Below are 21,533 nucleotides of genomic sequence, written 5' to 3'. Positions count from 1 at the left end.
TGTTGGGATCCCACCCTTGAGCAGATCTCCGAGTTATCTGGAATAATCTCTTTAGATGAGATTTTTATCCTTGAGTTAATCTCCTCAAGGAGTGGTTGTACCTTTCTTTGCTGGTTTGTTAATGTTCAACACACCTTTGTGTCACCAGCCTACATGATTGCTATATAAACTAAGATAGATTGTAAGCTCAGACAGGGCGAGCAGAGACGAGACGAGACGGAAGCTCAGGAGAAGCTGAGGCTCAGGTGGGGGCTTGGGCTCGAGAGAGCGAGAAGGCTCAGGCTGAGGAGAAGGCTGAGGCTCAGACTCAGGCTCAAGCTTGGGCTCGGGCTTGGACTCAAGAGAGCAGAGACTGAGGCTCAGGCAGAGGCTCAGGCTGAGGTGCGGGCTCGGGCTCTGGAGCTCAGGCTCCAGAGGGCAGAGTCAGAGGTGAGAGTGAAGATTGAAATAAACTACAATTGATACCGACCAGCCTGGCCCTCGTTCGTTCCTTTGCCTGCCCATCGCCATCAACCTCCCTGGGGTGGGGGAAACAGCTCGAGACTACAGAACGTGGGCGGTAGAGATAGAGTGCCACCGGCCTTTTGAAAACACACACTGCCCTAGGCACCTTGCCATACTTTTTACTTAATAGATTTTTTTTTTTTTTGCTTTTTGGGTCACACCCGGCAATGCTCAGGGGTTACTCCTGGCTCATGCACTCAGGAATTGCTCCTGGCGGTGCTCGGGGGACCATATGGGATGCTGGGAATCGAACCTGTGTTGGCCATGTTGGCTGCGTGCAAGGCAAACGCCCTACCCGCTGTGCTATTGCTCCAGCCCCTTAATAGATTTTTTGAGAACTACAAAGGGTTTAAGAATCCTGGCTATCCCTTTTAGTTGTGGATAGATTTTTAAAATACTAGAATAGTCTCAACTCTAGTAGCACTGAGGCCTGACCCCATTGCAGAACACACTCATACACATATATATTTTTTTGGATTCACCTACATTTGGCTTTTATCAGCCATTGTACTGACTGCACAAGCAGGAACAAATTTCCCACCCTCCACATCATTCCTTCTGAGCAAAATAAAGATTGGTCCCAGAATTACTTTGAGGATTCCAAAGGATAAGCATATAAAGGGACTAGAGTACAATTGATTTCTACTGATTTCCCTTCTTTCTCTTCTGTTACAGCAATAAACAAAGGAGACAGGTGTGTTTCACCCTACACTCTAAAACTAACTGGATATTTATGCAATTCTAAGCCAGAAACCAAGGGATTAAAAAATAAAAAAAAGAAAAAGAAAAGTTCTCCCCATCCCACCCCCATCCCTCATTTGCAGACATGAATCAATAGATTATTTTGGCAGAGGATCTTGCAGTCGTGCTAAGGGTTCTGTGCTAAGGGCTCGCTCCTGGTGGTGCTTGGGGAACCAAATGTAGTGACAGGGATTGGAGTAGAGTCAGCCACAGGCAAGGCAACCACCTTAACCTCTTGTACTTTTTTCTGTCCTCAGTAGACATCTTGTTTTTGTTTGTTTGTTCAATTTGTCTTGATCAACACCTGGCATTTTCAGGGCTTACTCCTGGCTCTGCACTCAGAGATCACTCCTGGTGGGGCTCTAAGGGCCATATGTGGTACTGGGGATTGAAACCAGATCAGCCATGTGCAAGTCAAGTGCCCAACCCGCTGTACTATTTCTCTGGCTCTCAATAGACTTCTCGACTGGTGAAACTCTCATTCTAGCCCAACCTAAGAGGGTTTAGGCAAACCTGCAAGAGAAAATGGAGTTTAAAAGATTACATGTTATAGGGCCAAAGCAATAGATCAGTGGATAAGGCACTTGCCTTGAAGGCAACTGACCCGGGTTTTATCCCTAGCATCCCATATTGTCCCCCTAGTGCAGAACTAGAAATAAGCCCCGAGCATGGCCAGGTGTGGCCCCAAAACCAAAAGCAACAGCAACAACAAAATTATATATTCTAGAATGTGCATATTAAAATTTGATAATTAAAATTTTATGACCAAGGATTTGAAACATCTTGGATAATATGTTCCACATTAATAGGAGGAGGGAAAATGTTTCAGTCTCAAGTGACTAGATATAACTATATTTGCCATATTAAGTCACAACATAGTGACCCAAGTCTCTGTGGCAGTGACCTAGAACTGGTAATCTTATTTCTAGCATTAGCTCTGAAAAATTCTGATAGTATAGCTATTGAGGAAGAAAGATTATATTCACTTCCAAGTTAGATCATTTTGTGATCTCTTGTTGTTTCTCTTAGTTAATTGCAGGATGCCCACAAATTTAGTTCTGTACTGATATTTGGGGTGGCAATAATAGTTAACAGTATTGAACAACTACCCTGTTGGGGATGACAATCCTTTGTGGAAGAATGCACTGAGAAAATCATAGGAAGAAAGAAAGTTTATTGGGGGAAACAGACTATTGGCAAAGAGACAAGCAGGCCTTTACAGAAAATTAAAAGACCCACTGTTGTCTTTTGGGTTTTTATGAGCAACCCCCCTGCCTGCCCTAACCCCCACAACCCATGGTAAATTATCCATGACATATCTATGAAGAAGATTCAGCCACAGACCTGGGATGGCCCCTTCTTGTCACTTAAATGCTACCTGAGTTCTGAGAATGCTCAACTGCTATAAGTTAGCATCAGCAATACAGACAGTATCTGGGCATGGAAGACAGAGCTGGTGAGACCTTGGGGGACATATACACACAGGGCCTTACCTCCCCACTGGGGTTACCTGAGAGATGGGTGATTTGTTTCTCCTAGTGGTCCCCATGCTGACTTCCGGCCTCCTGCTTTGTGCCTAGAACAAGAAATCAATTGAAAAATCTATTTCTTAATTGTGTCACTCCTTTGTCTTACATTGGAGATTTTGATCTCCAAAGCTCATCATACCCTAGTGCACTTGCTTTGTCATTTAATTATCTTAATAACACTCTAAGATATAGGTACCATCATCTCAGTTTTACCCATGATGCTAGGAGAGTCTAGAATCATCTCCAAGGTCACCCTACTGGTTAAGTGGCAAGGCAATGACCTGAAGTAGGTTTCCTGAGCCAGACTTGGAGTTTTTCCTATCTTGTTGCATTGTCTTATATTTTTATGGCTCCTACATTAACCTGCTTAAATTATTTTTGATATCCTTATTCATAAAACTGTGATTTATAATAAAGAATTTGGTATGCATCCCAGTTTCTGGCACTGAGCTGTTACTCTTAGTATTTCCTAAGTGATTATGGAGATAAATGTGTCTTTGTTATGCTAATGAAGTGGCTTTTGAAAAATCACTGAGGTGGAAAATGGGGTTGCCAGAAGTTCTATCCTCTTATCCTCAGAGGGATAAGAAAGAGGGTCTGGAGGTGGAATTGGTCACCAAAGGCCATAAATTTCAGTGACATTGACTTCATAAAGATGCCTCCACGTTATGGAAAGGGGAGAATTAGCGTTTCTAGGTTGGTGAATTTGTGGAGATTTGAGAGATAATGGCCCTGTCCCCCTTCCTGCCCCCCTATCCGCCCCCTCTTCATCCAGAAGGTCTGGAAGCTTTGTGTCCTTTTCCATTAACTTATCCTATGCCCATTTCTCTGGTCTATTTCTAAATTGTATTCATTTACCAGTATTCATAAGCCAGAAATCTAGTAAGTGAAATGTTTCTCTGAATTCTGTGAGCTTTTCTCATTAATTATTTGAATGCACGGAGAAAGCCATGAGAGCCTCTGATTAACAGCCAGTTGATCAGAAGCACAGGTAATAAGCCTGGGCTTAGTCTGAGATTGGGCAGGGGAGTGTAGGAAGGTGACAGTATTTAGAGTGAACAAATAGCAGCAACCAATATGCTTGGAGACTGTAGAGATTCATGGCAATATGGTGTTATGAATTTTATATTAATGGATTGTCTGCTCTCTACCAAATGTTGCAATCCCTAAACCACTGGATTTATATGTGTGTGTGTGTGTGTGAGAGAGAGAGAGAGAGAGAGAGAGAGAGAGAGAGAGAGAGTGCAAAAACAGCACCTCAATGTTGTAGCTTTAACCTGATGCTTTAAAGACATTCTGAATGAAAAACATTTTAGGAAAAATTTTAATTACAAGTTCTATTCTTCACTTATACTATTCATTTTCTTTTTTTTTATTAAAAAGCATATTTTTATTCCAAGGTAAGTTCTTGCCTTCTTTATTGAAAAAGTATATATCTACTTTTACTGAAAATGAAATACAGAATTTTTTTTTAATTTCTATTAGTGAAACACCATGAGGTACAGTTGTAGACTTACAAATTTTTGTGCTTGGATTTCAGTTATACAATGATCGAATACCCATCCCTCCACCAGTGCCCATTCTCCACCACCACTGATCCCAGTATCCCTCCCATCCTCCATCCCCCCCATCCCACCCCGCCTCTGTGGCAGGGCATTCCCTTTTGTTCTCTTTCTCCTTTTGGGTGCTGTGGTTTGCAAAAGAGGTATTGAGTGGCAGTCATGTTCAGTCTATAGTCTATTCTCGCTTATACTATTCATTTTCTCTGATAGAATATAGTTAGTTCTTTGACTGAAAATCAGGACCCTCTGCTATAATATTGGCTAACTGTAGCTGTGCCATGGGGGTGGTCACTGACTGTGTGAGTAGCTACAAATTATGTGTCATTTTATAAAGCTATTTGCTGATTCTTAATAAGAAAATGACTCTCTATGGTGATTAAAGGATAACTCACAGATTAACTCTGACTCCTAAAAGTTTCCTTGTTCTCCCAGCAATTTTTTTTCTTATTCTCTTGAGATATAACTGACCTATATATCCTCTGCCTAAGAGTATGGCATACAGGATAAAAATTTGACACTTTTATAAAACACCTCTTTGTTGTTAGTTTTACATGGTATTTGTTTTCAATAATGCTTTTCTTATAGTTGCCAAGATTTTTAAAAAACACTAAAGACTTGAAATAAAAATTAGAATTCAGGCAACCCTGAATAGGAATGACCTTTTTTGCACCACTTGCTTCTGAAGCATGGTGGACATTAAAAGTCTCAATGAGAAGGAAGTAATGCGTTCCAGTCTTAGCACAGGAGAAGCTCAAGATGAGCCACCTAGCTCGTTATTTTTCAAAAATTCAGCAACTGGTCATAAGCCATTTAACTTCAACAACTGATATTACCTAATGACTAAAACAATAGAGACACGGCGATACAAATATAGCCATAGAAAATTGCACATTGCTGCACAATAAAATCATAGCGAGACAAAGTTAACAGGACAACTCAATAGGGAGAAACATTGGAAAAGTGTTAAGAAAGAGATTAACAGACCAAAGAAATAGTATAGTGGGTAGGTTGCTTGGCTTGCACGCAGCTGACCTTAGTTCAATCCCCGATACCCACTTTGGTCCCCTGATTCCATCAGGAGTGATCCCTAAGTGCAGAAACAGGAGTAAGCCCTGAGCACCAACCAGTGTGGCACAAAAGCAAAAACAATTAAAAGGATCAATAGATTTTTTGCAGCTTAATTAATTATTTATTTTTATTAAATCACCGTGAGCTTTCATGTTTGAGTTTCAGTCATACCCATCCTTCCACCAATGTACATTCTCCACCACCGATGTCTCTACCCCTCCCTCATTTGCCACCCCTCCCCCTGATTCTATGACAGACAGTTTCCCTCTTACTCTCTCTCTACTTATGGACATTATGGTTTGCAATAAAGATAATGAGAGGCCATCATGTTTGGTCTTTTATCTACTTTCAGCACACATATCCCATCCCGAGGGATCCCTTCAACCATCATTGACTAAAGTGATCTCTTCTCTATCCCAGCTGCCCTCTCACCCAGCTCAAAATATAGGCTTCCAACCATGGAGCAATCTTCCTGGCCCTGTCTCTACTGTCCAAGGGTGTTAGTCTCATATTATGATAGTTTATATTCTACAAATGAGTGCAGTCATTCTGTCTCTGCCCCTCTCTCTGAGTCACTTTACTTAGCATGATATTCTCCATGAACATCCACTTATAAGCAAATTTCATGACTTCTTCCTTCTTAACAGCTGCACAGTATTCCATTGTGTGATGTACCAAAGTTTCTTTCACCAGTCATCTGTTCTCAGGCACTCGGGATGTTTCCAAATTCTGGCTATTGTGAACAGTGTTGCAATGAACATAAAGGTGCAGATGTTATTTCTACTGTGCTTCTTTGCACCCTTGGGATATATTCCCAGAAGTGGTATTGCAGGGTCATATGGAAGCTCAGTTTCTAGTTTTTGAAGGAATATCCATATTGTTTTCCAAAAAGACTGGACCAGTTGACATTCCCACCAACAATGAAAGAGAACCCCACATCCACACCAACACTGGTTCTTCTTGTTCTTTTTGACATGTGCCAGTATCTGTAGTGTGAGATGATATCTCATTGTTGTTTTCATTTACATCTCCCTGATAATTAGCGATGAAAAGCATTTTTTGATGATGTGCCTTTTGGCCATTTGTATTTCTTTTTGAGGAAGCTTCTGTTCATTTCTTCTCCCCATTTTTTGATGGGATTGGAGGTTTTTCTTTTGTACAATTCTACTAGTATCTTGTATGTCCTGGATGTTAACCCTGATTTTTTTTAAGGATTAAAAAAAAAACCTTCAGTGTATGAAATGTCTAATTGGGCAAAAGATGAAAATATATGAATTATACGAAAGGAGGCAAGAATCTTTCTTTAAAAACTGATTTTCTTGGAGCTAGAGTAATAGTCTAGTGGGTAAAGCATTTGCCTTACCAAGGCCAACTCAGTTTTGATTCCCAATACCACACATATTTCCCAGAAGTGATTTCTGAGAGTAGAACAAGGAATAAGTCCTGAGCACCACTAGTTGTGGCCCAAAATCAAGCAGACAAGCAAAAATAGCCTTTCTTACTGAATAAAATATTAAAACACAGATTATTGAAGCTAAAAAAGCAGGTTGTTGAGGAATTTTGAGCACCCATACATTAGGGCAACCTTAGTGTATGCCCTGTACATTTGGGCACCTTTGGTGTATCCCTCATACATTAAGGTACACTTGACAGCATTGAAAGTGTTTCCCACATTTTGGGAGACCACAGTAACAGAGCATCAAAACAGAACTCTCTTCTGATCTGGTCATTCCAACCAATATATCTGAAAGAGGAATGAAAATTATTTATTAATTCCATGCATAAAAGGATTTCCTACAGCAGCATTTGTCATATACAGATGTAAAAAATAATGTCAAAGAAAATTAGACACCTGACAGTTTAGGTGTTGTCAAAGCAGAATGATACAACAATAGAAGATTTGATCATCTAAAGTTATTAAAATAATATGATAACCCTTCATAAAACAAATGTCAAACACTTTTTAAAATGTCGTTATAGATGCTTATGCTTCCACCTCTGGAATGTATGTGTGTGTGTGTGTGTGTGTGTATATATATATATATATATATATATATATATATATATATGGGTAGAGGAGAGATAGAACAGCGGTAGGGCGTTTGCCTTGCACGCAGCCAACATAGCCGACCTGAGTTCGATTCCTCCGCCCCTCTCGGAGAGCCCGGCAACCTACCGAGAGTATCTCGCCCGCACGGCAGAGCCTGGCAAGCTCCCCATGATGTATTCGATATGCCAAACACAGTAACAACAAAGTCTCCAATGGAGACGTTACTGGGCCCGCTCGAGCAAATCGATGAACAACAGGAGGACTGTGAGTGACTGTGATATATATATATATATATATATACATATATATATAGTCTAGTTCAAAAAAGAAAGTGAAGAATTAAAATACCTTTATAACAAAAGGATTAAAAGTAATCATCTCAAATTTAATTTTTTTTAAAAAATGTTATTTTGGCATTTTTGTTTTTGTTTTGGGTCCACACTTGGCAATACTCAGGGAGTACTCTTGGCTACACACTCAAGAATCACTCCTGGCTGTGCTAAACCATATAGGATTTGGGGATCGAACCCTGGTCTACTACAGCAAGACAAGTGCCTAACCTGCTATACTATCTCTCTAACCCCTGTTTTGATATGTTAATAATCAATTGAGATTTCAAAAAGATCGCACCATAGAGGTAATGTAGCAGCTGAACACTATGTCTAGTCTTTTAGATGCTTGTCCACACCTGGAAGGGGCAGGTGGCCAGGAAGTTCCCCAGAATTACAGGTATCTTCTTAGCAGTCTGGCTGGGGCCATAATGATGAGTCCTGAAAACAATTCCAGACTTGGAAAAAACTGGCCCCCTAGGCCCAAGGGTCCTGTAGAAGGGAAGGAAATGATGGAAATTTTCCACAAACCCTGAGCACTGTTATCTAGATCCTGTTGCTTATCCAAATGTGCCGTTAATTTGGCTCATGCTGGGCCTCCCTGAGCTTAACAAATCATTGCCTCTTGTGTTTCTTTTGTTGAGTGTGATCATTCCTTTCCTGAGGAGAAAATTCTAGCTTCCCTAAATGTGTATCTTCCTTTTTTGCAGTTGTTGTTAAACTATGTATTAGAAATCCTAAGGAACTGTCCAAACTTAACCCAATCCCTCCAGGCAGACAAGCTGTTCCTCCTAGAATGTCTGCCCTTAGTCCTTCTGGAGCCCACATCTCTAGCAGGGATCCATCTTCTATCTCCACGCCAAACGCAACACCACACACACACACACACACACACACACACACACACACACACACATACAAACACACAAACATACACACACACACAGAGCCAAATGCAAACACACCACAGTGAATCTCTACATTTTATAGAGCTGCTGCTCTTCTGAGAAAATTAGTTAGAAAGCAAGAATGACAAAAGAAGAAATCAGTCTTCAAAATGAGAAATAGAATTTTCTAGGCCAGAGGGATAGGACAGAGGGTAGGGCGCTTACTTTACCCTGGCAGCACATGCCAGGAGTTAGACCTAAGCAACACCTGGTGTGGCACAAAAAAAAGAAGGAGGAAGGGAAGGAGGAAGGGAAGGAGGGAGGGAGAGAGGGAGGGAGGGAGGGAGGGAGGGAGGAAGGAAGGAAGGAAGGGAGGGAGGGAGGGAGGGAGGGAGGGAGGGAGGGAGGGAGGAAGGAAGGAAGGAGGGAGGGAGGGAGGGAGGGAGGGAGGGAGGGAGGGAGGAAGGGAGGGAGGGAGGGAGGAGAAGCATTTGGTCCCTCCACTTCCTCCTCTCAAGTATCTAGGTTTTATCAATATTTCTGAGGTTTTACGGCCCTTCCTTTCTTAACAAAATCATTGTTCCTCTCCCACTCCCTGCTCTTTTATTAAAGAAAAAAAAAACATTTTAAGCACTAGGATTTGATTTACAGACTTTGAGAGGAAATCATGCAAAGTTTCATGCACTGGACCACTGAAAAATAAATTATTTTCTCTGATGCTTGTCATTTTGCTCTAGGGAAAAATACTTGTGAGGTACTGGAAAGCTTGAAAACAGTTGTAACCGAGTTCATTTTTCAGAAATGTACTGTAAAAATGTATGCATTTATTTAAAGAAAAATGATGCATTACATAGAATTAAGTAATTGTGCAATTTAATAAACACCTACTATACATCAAGCTACGAGGAACTCAGAGAAAGGCAGAGTCCCTCACTGTCATTGAAATTTTCATAGAACCTACCCATTCATTTCATAGAATCTACCCATTCATTTCTGTGTTCTGCATGAGAAATAGTCTCTCTGAAGTCTTAAATATGTAGCTCCAGTCTAGAGATACTTAATCCTTAAAGTTGTCTATCAGTTCAGATTCATTGGCTGCAAGCTACAGGTTAATTTAAGCAAGAGAAGAGGCATTACCAAAAGAATAACAGGAAGCTAAAAGTTTTAAAGTAAGCAGAGTAATTTAGGAGGCTTGAGGAAATACAGGACTGTATGGAGTAGAGTAGCAGGAACTGGGAGTTAAGTCTTTAAAGGGCTCTGGCACTGTATATGACTCAACAACAGCAACCACTTTTAATGCCAAATGAATAAGATGGAAACTGGCTTTCATGCTTGTCTTCTCAACCAGGGTGAGTAGAGTGTGTAATTGGACAGACACAAAAATCATATCTGGGTCTCAGGGGAGTAGCTCTGGGATTTAGAGTACCTGCCTTGCCCACTATAAGGTCTCATGTCCAACCCCAGGTGCCACCAAATGCACCCAACATGATCCTGGAAACTGCTGTTTGAATCTGGCCACTCTGCTCTCTGTGATCCCGGGCACACTGCAAACCATTTCTGGCCCTACCGTAGACAGTTACGTGGGAGCATCACCACTAAAGGTTGTCATCCCCTAATGAACATAAATGAAAGTTATGTGGAAGCATCAGGAAGTTCAGCACATCAGAAGCACATGTGGAAGCACCATAATAAAAGGAGCTAAATCTTGGTGAACCCCCAGGCCACATGTGTACAGCACCACATGATGTAAAATCCTGAGTGGGCATCACAACTAAAATATGCCAGCACCATGAAGAAAAGGAGAGAGAGAACATCGTTTGGGGGGGGGAGGAGGGTGGTAAGAAACATGAAGTGGTAAGCGGTAATGGGTAGAGGGTTGGGGCATAAACAGACAGTACCCTCTAGGAAAGAATCCTCAGCAAATAAGATCAATTAACTTCCGACACAAGCCAGCTAAATGATTCATTGCCAATTTGTTCATTATAAATACATTTCCCCCCTTGTTCTCCTATTTGGTTCCCAGATGAGAGAATTCTGTTATTTTGAAGTCTTGATGGCAAGTTTTCCAGACTCTCTGAGTCTGAGTTTTTTAATCTATCAATTGAATTTCTAATCTAGCAATTGAGAATATTCACCTCTATGTTTTCCTCACAGAATTATTCTGAAAAATCTCCTGATATAAATGAAAATATTTGGAGGGGAAAATTATATGCTTAAGACTTAAGACTGGGGCTGGAGTGATAGCACAATGGGTAGGGCATTTGCCTTGCACGCAGCCAACCTGGATCCGATTCACAGCATCCCATATGGTCCACTAACACCGCCAACAGTAATTCCTGAGTGCTGAGCCATGAGTAACCCCTGTGCATTGCCTGGTGTGACACAAAAAGCTCGATTTGCTCGATTTGCTCGAGCGGGCCCAGTAACGTCTCCATTGGAGACTTTGTTGTTACTGTGTTTGGCATATCGAATACATCATGGGGAGCTTGCCAGGCTCTGTCGTGAGGGCGAGATACTCTCGGTAGCTTGCTGGGCTCTCCGACTTAAGACTAGACTGGAATGATAACACAGTGGGTAGTGTGTTTGCCTTGCACACGGCTGACCAGGGTTATATTCCTTTATCCCTCTCAGAGAGCCCAGCAAGCTACTTAGAGTATGGCACCCGCATGGCAGAACCTAGCAAGCTCCGCGTGGCATATCCAATATGCCAAAAACAGTAACAACAAATCTAACAATGGAGACATTACTGGTGCTTACTTGAGCAAAACAATGACCAAGAGGAGGACAGTGCTACAGTGCTAAGAATTAAAAAAAAAAAAACTAGCTGTCTTACAACAACCAAATCTAAAGTACCTTTCAAAGAGTCAGGCTGGGGTGTGGGTTGGGAGAATCTTGGGGACAATTGTGGAGGGTAGTTGACAGTAATGGAGGGATTGATGCTAGGAAACTGTATGCCTAAAACTCAACTATAAATAACTTTGTAAATCATGGTGTTTAATAATTGCTTAAAGTAAAGCCTACATTTCATATGATTTTATATATGTTCATTCAAACACATAATTTTTTTTTAATTAGTGAGACACCATGAGGTACAGTTGAAGACTTACAAAATTTTGTGCTTCGGTTTCAGTTATGCAATGATCCAGTACCCATCCCTCCACCAGTGCCCATTCTCCATCATTTACATTTTTTTTAATTATGTTAGTGAAACACTATGAGGTACAGTTGTAGATTTAAAAATTTTTGTGCTTGGGTTTCAATTGTACAATGATCAAACACCCACCCTTCCACCAGTGCCCATTTTCCACCACCACAGAACCCAGTATCCCTCACACCCCCCATCCCCTCGTCCCACCCTGCCTCTGTGGCAGGGTATTACCTTTTGTTCTCTCTCTCCTTTTGGGTGTTGTGCTTTGCAAAAGAGGTATTGAGTGGCATTCATGTTTGGTCTGTAGTCTTCTTTCAGCATGCTTCTCCCATCCTGGGAGGATTCTCCCAACATGCTTTTATTTGGTGCTCTTTTCTCTATCTGAGTTCCCTTTTCCCCTAGGGTGTGTGGCTGGTCTCCAAGCCATGAAGTAAAACTCCTGGTACTAATCTCGGCCACTCTTGGGAGTTAGTCTCCTATTTTGTTACTTTATGTTCCCCAGATGAATGCAATCTTTCTATGTCTATCCCTCTCTTTCTGACTCATTTCGCTTAACATGATACTTTCCATGTAGTACCACTTGTATGTAAATTTCATGACTTCATCTTTTCTAACAGCTACATAGTACTCCATTGTGTGGATGTACCAAAGTTTCTTTAACCAGTCATCTGTTCTTGGGAACTCAGGTTTTTTCCAGATTCTGGCTATTGTAAAGCCTGCTGCAAAGAAAAAACAAGTGCAGATGTCACTTCGACTATACTTTTTTTTACCTCTCTAGGATATATTCCCAGAAGTGGTATTGCTGGGTCAAATGGGAGCTTGATTTCTAATTTTTTGAGAATCATCCATACTGTTTTCCAGAAGGGCTGAACCAGTCGGCATTCCCACCAGCGGTGAAGGAGTGTCCCGTTCTCACCACATCTGCGCCAGCATCGATTGTTTTTGTTCTTTTGGATGTGGGCCAGTCTCTGTGGTGTGAAATGATACCTCATTGTTGTTTTGATCTGCATCTCCCTGATGATTAATGATGTAGAGCATTTTCTCATGTGCCTTTTAGCCATTCGGATTTCTTCTTTGAGAAAGTTTCTATTCATTTTGTTGCCCATTTTTTTATGGGGTTGGATGTTTTCTTCTTGTGGAGTTCAACCAGTACTTTGTATATCCTTGATATCAATCCCTTGTCGAATGCAAACACATAGTTCTTATACATTTAATACATGCTAGCGTATAATAACTCTGGGGCGGCCACGGGGGAGGCCCTGATGGCTTTTCCCCTAGGCACTCATGTTCAGGGAGGCCCAGGTCATGGGGCAGACAGTGGAGGAAATGAGGGTCAAGTCAGTTGATTAATAAGATGCCATTTATTCCATTCTCCCCCCCCTCCCCCCGGGCCTGCCCCAGTCTCTCTGAGCCCGCCATTCTAGTCTCACACTGCCCCCCCATTCCCATCTCCTCCTGTCTCTCCTGATCTTCTCTCCGCACTCGATCTTGCAAGCCTAGTCTCTCTCTCTCCATGTGCCTGCTCCTGTATTCTTCTTCTACATTTTTCTCCCGCTGTCCCCCTTGCTAATCTCGCCACACTCCATCTTGGTGCCCTGCTCTCTCTCTCATCTCTCCAACTCTCTTGTCTCTCCAACTCCCCAGCACTCTGGGCTGACACTGCACCCAGTCTGGTAGCAAAATCAACATAAGAAAGCCCTTCCTGAGGGCCATCAGGATCTAGAGCAGAAATAACACCTAGGGGTATTCCAAAGCCTTTCCTGACCACCCCGGGTCAAAATACCTCTTAAGGTGTTTTTCTCCTTTCCTCAGTCCAATAACTCTATCAACATCTTAATATTAGTTATTTTTGTATGGACACAGTAAGATACACATTGAGGCTTGAGGGGCAGCTCTCCTAGGAACATCTTGCCACAGACTCAGACTACAGCACTCAGGCCAGACTAATCATTCCTAACCCTAGCAGTGTTCGAATCTAGTTATTAGTTTTTGGATCATGACAGCATTTGTCCATGTCCAAGCTCTTAAAGTTAAGCGTTATGGCACTTTGGTCAGGCCTGTCTCGATGCCAGGGTAGCACATAACTTACCACTTGCCCAGGTTCCATCCAGTCCCTCATCGGGACCCTGCTTTTGGGGGTGCTAGGAAGTAAGGGCAGCTGAGGCTTAGGTGGAGAGAACAGATGCCCAGGAGGAAAATATCACTGAGAGTCACGTTACAAAAGTATAGCATATACTGTCTTCTTGCGTACATACAAAAAGGACATTGCTCTGAAACTATGCAAAGGACTTAGGGAGAAGAGAAACACAATATTTACAAGTCAACAGAGCACAAAGAAAGAAATTACAAATAAACAGAGGAATGGGAGTACTGTGATGGGAGCAACTCAATAAACCTAAGCTACCTGAGGCTATGCAGGAAGGACAAACCGTTATCCTACACTAGGTGATGCTCTAGCATCTGGGTCTATGCAGTGAACAAAATGGGAAAACTTCCTGACCTCTTTAGAGAGCAGAAAAAAGGGACATTGTTGTGTGTTTGGGAGATATGAATGGGGAGGGCAAGGGAGGTTTAGTTCAGGGTCTTAGTAACCTGTAAGGAAAATAATGAGCAAAATACATGAACTATATTACTTGCTGTAGGTTGAGAACTAGTCCTGTTACCATTTTTCAAGTGTCCACTTTTGAGAAAAATGCAAAGTAACGTTTGAGTAGTAACCAAATTGGTGCTCTTGACCTCTTCATATCACTGTTGGTCTGAACCGAAATGAATCAGCACATTTGATAGTATAAGAATTTCCATTTATGTGAATCTTATTGATTCCCAGAGGTGTGTTAGTGAATTTCCAGATGGTGGAGTCTAAATTCTGAAGCCATCTTCTTTCCTTGGCTCCAAGGAAAAGTGGTCAGGTTTAATGAACAGAGATATGTTCTAAGAAATACTTCATTAAGCAATTTTGTCATTGCATGAATAGCAGAGTATAATTGCATAAACATATGTGGCATAACCTCCTACATACCTTAGAGATATGCTCTAATCCGTTGGAACCATCATCTCTATGGTCTGCCATTGACCATAATGTGATGCAATGCCTGACTGGACATGGCTGTAGTCCATAAAATGAAACTGCAGATAAAGCAGTGAGCTGAAGGAGGAGGAAAATCCCTATGTGGTTTTTTTTATTCTCTTTGCTTTCATTTTTTATAGCTGGGCACCATGAGACTGCTGGCACTTCTGAATATGATGTTTCTACAGATGTCATGTGCAACAACCTTACCATTTTGTCTGTGTCACTTAAGTTTATTTTAAATATTTGACAATGAATATTCATTGCATCTCTTCTTTCTCAGACCAATGATAAGAGCCAAATTGAGTCAGTGCCACTTGATTAAAAAATATTTTCACTTGATGATGTAGAGTAGATACACGTATCTGACGCATAGCACATTTACATGGTGTGGTCCTGGGGGAGGAACAACTGAATTACATCTGCAGCTGCATGTCTTATCACTTGGAGTCAGACACAATTTAAACATTTTCATTGGTGCTCACAGGCAGAAAGAATATAGCAGATTTTGAATTCAGAGGGTGTTTTGAATAAAAAAATTTTTTCAAGGTGCTACAGGAAATATACCAGTAAGATTTCATACAGAAAAGAGTATCTATAAATGTTTTTTGCTTTAAAGGCCATGTGCACTTTGACAACATATAACCCTCGTTCCCCCATTTATTTGTTTATATGCTCTTGGATAAGGTTTGATCCCTATAAAATCTGTTTCCTCAAATGTAAAAGGGGAATAATAATACCTAGTTTAGAAGAATTTCTAAACATTTAAGATCATAAAATATGCGTAAATGGCATTTAGCACATTCTTTCTGTTTAGTTTTGTGTTGGGATAGTGCCTAGTGGTGATAGCAATTCTGCTCAAGGGTCACTCCTATCTCCAACTCTGCTCAAGGGTTACTCCCAGGTTGTTCAGTTTTCACAAAACTGAACAAGACTTCCTGCGTGCAAAGCATGTGCATCAGTCCATTGAACACTCTCTTTAGCCTTAGAGCACATCATTTTTTTTAAAGTTAGGATATATTTCTCCAGAGCCAGAAAGATCATACGGTGAGTAAAATGCTTGCTTGCATGTGCCTCACTTGGATTTGGTCCCCAACACCACATACAGGCTCCTGAGAACCACCAGGAGTGATCCCTGAGCTCAGAACTAGAAATAAGCCCTGGACACCATTGGTTGTGGTTCCCCCAAACAATAAAGGAGTTTTTCCCCTTCCTTCTGTTGCTGTCTTTGCACATGTATTGTGTGGCACTTGCCCACTTGGTTATTGTGATGCGCCCAGAGGTTACACTGGTTACAATGACACATACTTGGCTGTGGTGTTTGCCCGGGGGGCACCCACTTTTAGTTGTGGTGCTTGCACTTATTCTGCTTAGTACTCACCTGGAGTCACTGTGGGAACCACACATGTGCTAACCAAACGGGTGCCCCACTTTCTGGACACAGTGCTCCTACACCTTTCATTGTGCTCACTGAGGGTCACACACACTCATCCCAGAGCTTGCATGCACTGGTGTGGTCAGCGCCAAGGGTTGCAAACAGCAGAGGTGCTGGCTGTGCTCCACACATGTGGCACAGCACCGCACTCACCTTTTCCACACCAGATTCCTGCTTCCCTGGGTCTGGACTTCTGCCTGCATTCTCAGGCACACTGCCTAGATTTCCTGTCTGTGTCTCAGAATCCTAGGGCTCATGCATCCTCTGTACTCTGAGTCATTTTTAGTCTTTCCTTCTCAAGGGAGATTCTAGTATAATCTTTGATCCAAGGCCACTGCCTAAAGTACCATCAAGAGGAAGGAGATTCAATGGCTCAATCTGTACCAATATCTGAAGTCTCCAAGATCTGCCTCTGATCCCTGTTATCCCAACCCCAGCCCAGATAGATATCCTGTCTTCATGACTGGCTAGCTATTTATCGAATATGGGGAGTAGATACAGGTGGAGAGAATGGTTAAAACTGTAGATTCAAAATGTCAACTCCCTGATTGAATTGCATCTCCAAATGCTCTACATCGCTAATCATCAGGGATATTCAAATCAAAACAACAGTGAGATATCATCTTACACCACAGACACTGGCATACATCAAAAAGAACAACCAGTGCTGGTGTGAATGTGGGGAGAAAGAGACTCTTTCATTGTTAGTGGGAATGCCGACTGGTCCAGCCATTTTGGAAAACAATATGGACATTTCTTTAAAAACTAGAAATTGAGCTTCCATATGACCCAGCAATATCACTTCTGGGAATATATCCCAAAGGTGAAAAAAAACACAGTAAAAATGACATTTGCACCTGTATGTTCATTGCAGCACTGTTCACAATAGCCAGAATCTGGAAACAACCCGAGTGCCTAAGAACAGATGACTGGTTAAAGAAACTTTGGTACATCTACACAATGGAATACTATGCAGCTGTTAGAAAAGATGAAGTCATGAAATTTGCATACAAGTGGTTCTACATTGAAAGCATCCTGCTAAGTGAAATGAGTCAGAAAGAGAGGGACAGACATAGAAAGACTGCACTCATCTGGGGAATATAAAGTAACAGAATGGTAGACATACACCCAAGAATAGTTGAAATAAGTACCAGGAGTTCTGCTCCAAGGCTTGGAACCCAGAAGCACATACTGGGGGAAAAGGCAGCTCAGATAGAGAAGGAAACACCAAGTAAAGGGTGTTTGGAAAATTTGTTCAGGACGCGAGATGTGTGCTAAAAGTAGACTAGACTGAACATGATGGCCACTCAATACCTCTATTGAAAACCACAACACCCTAAAGGAAAGAGAAAGCAAAAGGGAATGCCCTGCCACAGAGGCAGGGTGGGGTGGGGGTGACTGGGGGGATTGGTTGGGGGGGTGGGAGGGCTACTGGGATCATTTGTGGTGGAGAATGTGCACTGGTGGAGAGATGGGTACTCAATCACTGTATAACTGAAACCCAAGCACCAAAGTTTCTAAGTCTACAACTGTACCTCATGATGTTTCAGAAATAAAAACTGTCATTGTCACTGTCTTCCCATTGTTCATCAATTTGCTCGAGCGGGCCCAGTAACATCTCCATTATGAGACTTGTTGTTACTGTGTTTGGCATATCGAATACATCACGAGGAGCTTGCCAGGCTTTGCCAGGCGGGCAAGATACTCTCGGTAGCTTGCCAACTCTCCGAGAGGGGTGGAGGAATTGAACTTGGGTCAGCCATGTTGGCTGCATGCACTAATAAAAAAATAAAATAAATAAAATAAAGAAACTTTGGTATATCTACACAATAGAATACTATGAAACTGTTAGGAAAGATGAAGTCATGAAATTTGTTTATAAGTGGAGAGTATCATGCTAATTGAAATGAGTCAGAGGGACAGACATAGAATGAATACACTCACTAGTGGAATATAAAATAACATGATATGAGACTGACATCCAAGGACAATAGATACAAGGGCCAGGAATTTTTCTCCATAGTTGGAAGCCTGCCTCATGAGTTGGAGGAGAAGGCAGCTGGAATAGTGAGGGGATCACTAAGTCAATAATGGTTAGAGGGATCCCTAGGGATGGAAGATATGTGCTGAAAGTAGATAAAGGACCAAACGTGATAGCCTCTCAGTACCTATGTTATAAACCATAATGTCCAAAAGGAGAGAGAGATTATGGGGGAAATTGTCTGCCCTATGGCAGGGAGAGGGTTGGGATGGGAGGGGCAGATACTGGGGACATTGGTTGTGGAAAATGTGCACTGGTGAAAGGATGGGTGTTTGATTATTGTATGACTAAACCTCAAACATGAAAGCTTTGTAACTGTATTTCACAGTGATTCAATTTTTTTTTAAATAAAAAAGAAATAAAAAATGTAGAAGTGGCTTACAAATAAGATTAACAATCTCTCGACTCTTTGAATGGACTTTGTAAATAATGATCAAATGACCTTCAACTTAAGAATGCACTGGCTAGTAAATTATCGACAAATGCATTCTACCACACTGAAGCCACTTAAGTATTTGGGGGAAAGTCTGTATTTGAGTGATAAAAAAATAAAATAAATTATTTAGTATTGTGAAAAAAAAGAAGTTGAAGCACTTGTCATATATGAGTTCTATTCTTACAGTTTTGAGAAATCTCCATACCGAAAGGCTGGGAGTTAATCCAGTCCTTGGTACTTAGAGGAGTGTCTGACACACAGTAGGTCCTTGGTGTCTCAAATGCCTTTCCTTCTGTGGGAATTTCCTTGTCATTGATGTCAGCAACTGAATAAAATATGTTCAGTAGGATATACGTGAAGGTTTTCTTTTTCTATTCTTTTCACTTTGGGCCTGCAGTATTGAGGCCATACCCAGTGATGCTAAGGGCAACTCTCAGTTCTGTGCTCATGCAATGCTAGTGTTAGCGTGCAAAGAAAGCACTTTAGCTCCTGTACTGTCTCTCCAGGCCTATGTGAGGGTTTTCTTAGTGTCTGTAAATCAATTAGCAAAGTGCCTGCTTCAGCTGTAGCTGTATCTGTGGCTGATTCTTTAATAGCAAAAGAGCTACACCGACATGAATTTAGACACCAACTTTGTCCTTTCAAAGCTACTGGTACTTTGTAGTTTCTTCAGCTACAAAGCAAGATTATAAAGGCAAGGTAAGTCAAAAATATAGTATAGCAAGCAAGGCACTTTCCTTGCATTCTGTTGACCATAGTTCTATCCCCAGCATCACATATGGGCCCCCGAGCACCTCCAGGAGTGATCCCTGAGCATAGAGATAGGAGTAAGCCCTGATCAGTGCCAGGTATAACCCAAAACACTCAAAATAAAACCAGAAAAAAACAAGCAATCAAACACCTGACAAAAGTAAGCATAAATAAGTAGTAAGTATTGTAACTTCTCTTCCTCCTCTATGATTGTCTAGCTTTTTGATCTGGCTCAGTTCCATCACTCTTCCAGACTCTGGCACCTCATCTATGAAATGGGGGCATTTATTAATCAGGTTTTCTTGAACCTGTTCCACTTTTAGCCCCTTTTCACCCACGTAGGAGGCACTGCCAGAAACACTTTGGATTCATTATTCAGCTGACTTTAGGTTTTTTTTGGTCATTGTACATTCAGAAACTGTTGCCAAATATTTTGTAACCCCCACTTTCAGTTTATGTCACTCCTTGTGGGTTCACGACTCACAATTTAAGAACCGAGGAACTAGATGGTTCTTATGTACCCTGCCAGATCTAAATTTGGAAATTGTCGAACTCATCATCTTTTCCCCTTAAACCTATTCATTCTGTATCCCTAGGGGAGTTTTTATTTCCTCTTGATAAACATCAAATGCTTTAGTATATTAAGTGAATATATTAATTTTCCCCAGTTGGAAAGCGTTTACTGAAAAGATTCCCTTAGAAGTAGGAATGAAAGAAATTCTCAAAAAATTAGAAATTGAGCTCCCATTTGACCCAGCAATACCACTTCTGGGAATATAATCCGGAGAGGCAAAAAAGTACAGTCGAAATGACATCTGCACTTCTATGTTCATTGCTGCACTGTTCACAATAGCCGAAATCTGGAAAACATCCGAGTGCCCGAGAACAGATGACTGGTTAAAGAAACTTTGGTACATCTACACAATGGAGTACTATGCAGCTGTTAGAAAAGATGAAGTCATGAAATTTACATACAAGTAGTACTTCATGAAAAGCATCATGCTAAGTGAAATGAGTCAGAAAGAGAGGAACAGACATAGAAATATTGCAATCATCTGGGGAATATAAATTAACAAAATAGTAGACTAACACCCAAGAATAGCCAAGATAAATACCAGGAGGTTCACTCCATGGCTTGGAGGCTAGCCGCACATGCTAGAGGAAAAGGCAGCTCAGATAGAGAAGGGAGCACCAAATAAAGGATGTTGGGAGGATCCTACCAGAATGAGAGATGCATGCTGAAAGTAGACTATAGACCAAACTTGATTGCCACTCAATGCCTTTTTTGCAAACCAGAGCACCCAAAAGGGGAGAGAGAGCAAAAGGGAACGCCCTGTCACAGAGGCAGGGTGGGATGGGGGGATGGGAGGGATACTGGGATCATTCGTGGTGGAGAGTGGGCACTGGTGGAGGGATGGGTACTCGATCATTGTATAACTGAAACTCAAGCACAAAAATTTGTAAGTCTGCAACTGTACCTCATGGTATTTCACTAAAAACTTTTTAAAAAATAAAATAAAATATTATCAAAGAAAAAAAAGAAGTAGGAATGAAGGGACTGGAGCAATAGTACAATGGGTAGTTTGTTTGCCTCAACCGACCCAGATTCAATCCCCGGCATCCCATATGTCCTCCAAGCACTACCAGGAGTAATTCCTTAGTGTAGAGCCAGGAGTAAGCCCTGAGCATCACCAGATGGGACCCAGAGAAAAAAAAATAGACATTAAAGAAGTAGAAATAAAGATTGGTTCCTCGTAACCTGTCTTTAAAAGACGGTAGAAGATACAGAAACCTCTGCACAGCTGCGGGAACCATTTTTACCATTGATTACTCTGTGGCCAGCACCCAGGAATGTGCCAGCAGCTGGGCAGTCTGCTGGATTGCCTATGGAGTGCAAAGCACATATTGAACACTGGTGTCCGCCTCTGAGAGTTGAGTGAGTGAGTATGGAGCTCAGCAGCAATGTGTTCATGGCCTTAGCTTTGC

At 41.6% G+C, this 21,533-nt stretch overlaps 1 protein-coding gene across 1 annotated transcript in view; it reads left to right on the top strand.

Annotated features, from left to right (window-relative positions):
• Positions 1-21,533, top strand: part of GRIN3A (glutamate ionotropic receptor NMDA type subunit 3A) — a 216,105-nt gene that overhangs the window by 187,989 nt on the left and 6,583 nt on the right. The window lies entirely within an intron of this gene.

Source organism: Sorex fumeus, unplaced genomic scaffold (assembly GCF_029834395.1).
Source record: "Sorex fumeus unplaced genomic scaffold, SorFum_2.1 ptg000034l, whole genome shotgun sequence".
Classification (NCBI taxonomy): Eukaryota; Metazoa; Chordata; class Mammalia; order Eulipotyphla; family Soricidae; genus Sorex; species Sorex fumeus.
Note: the sequence above shows the minus strand (reverse complement) of the source record. Positions and strands in the feature narration are given on the sequence as shown.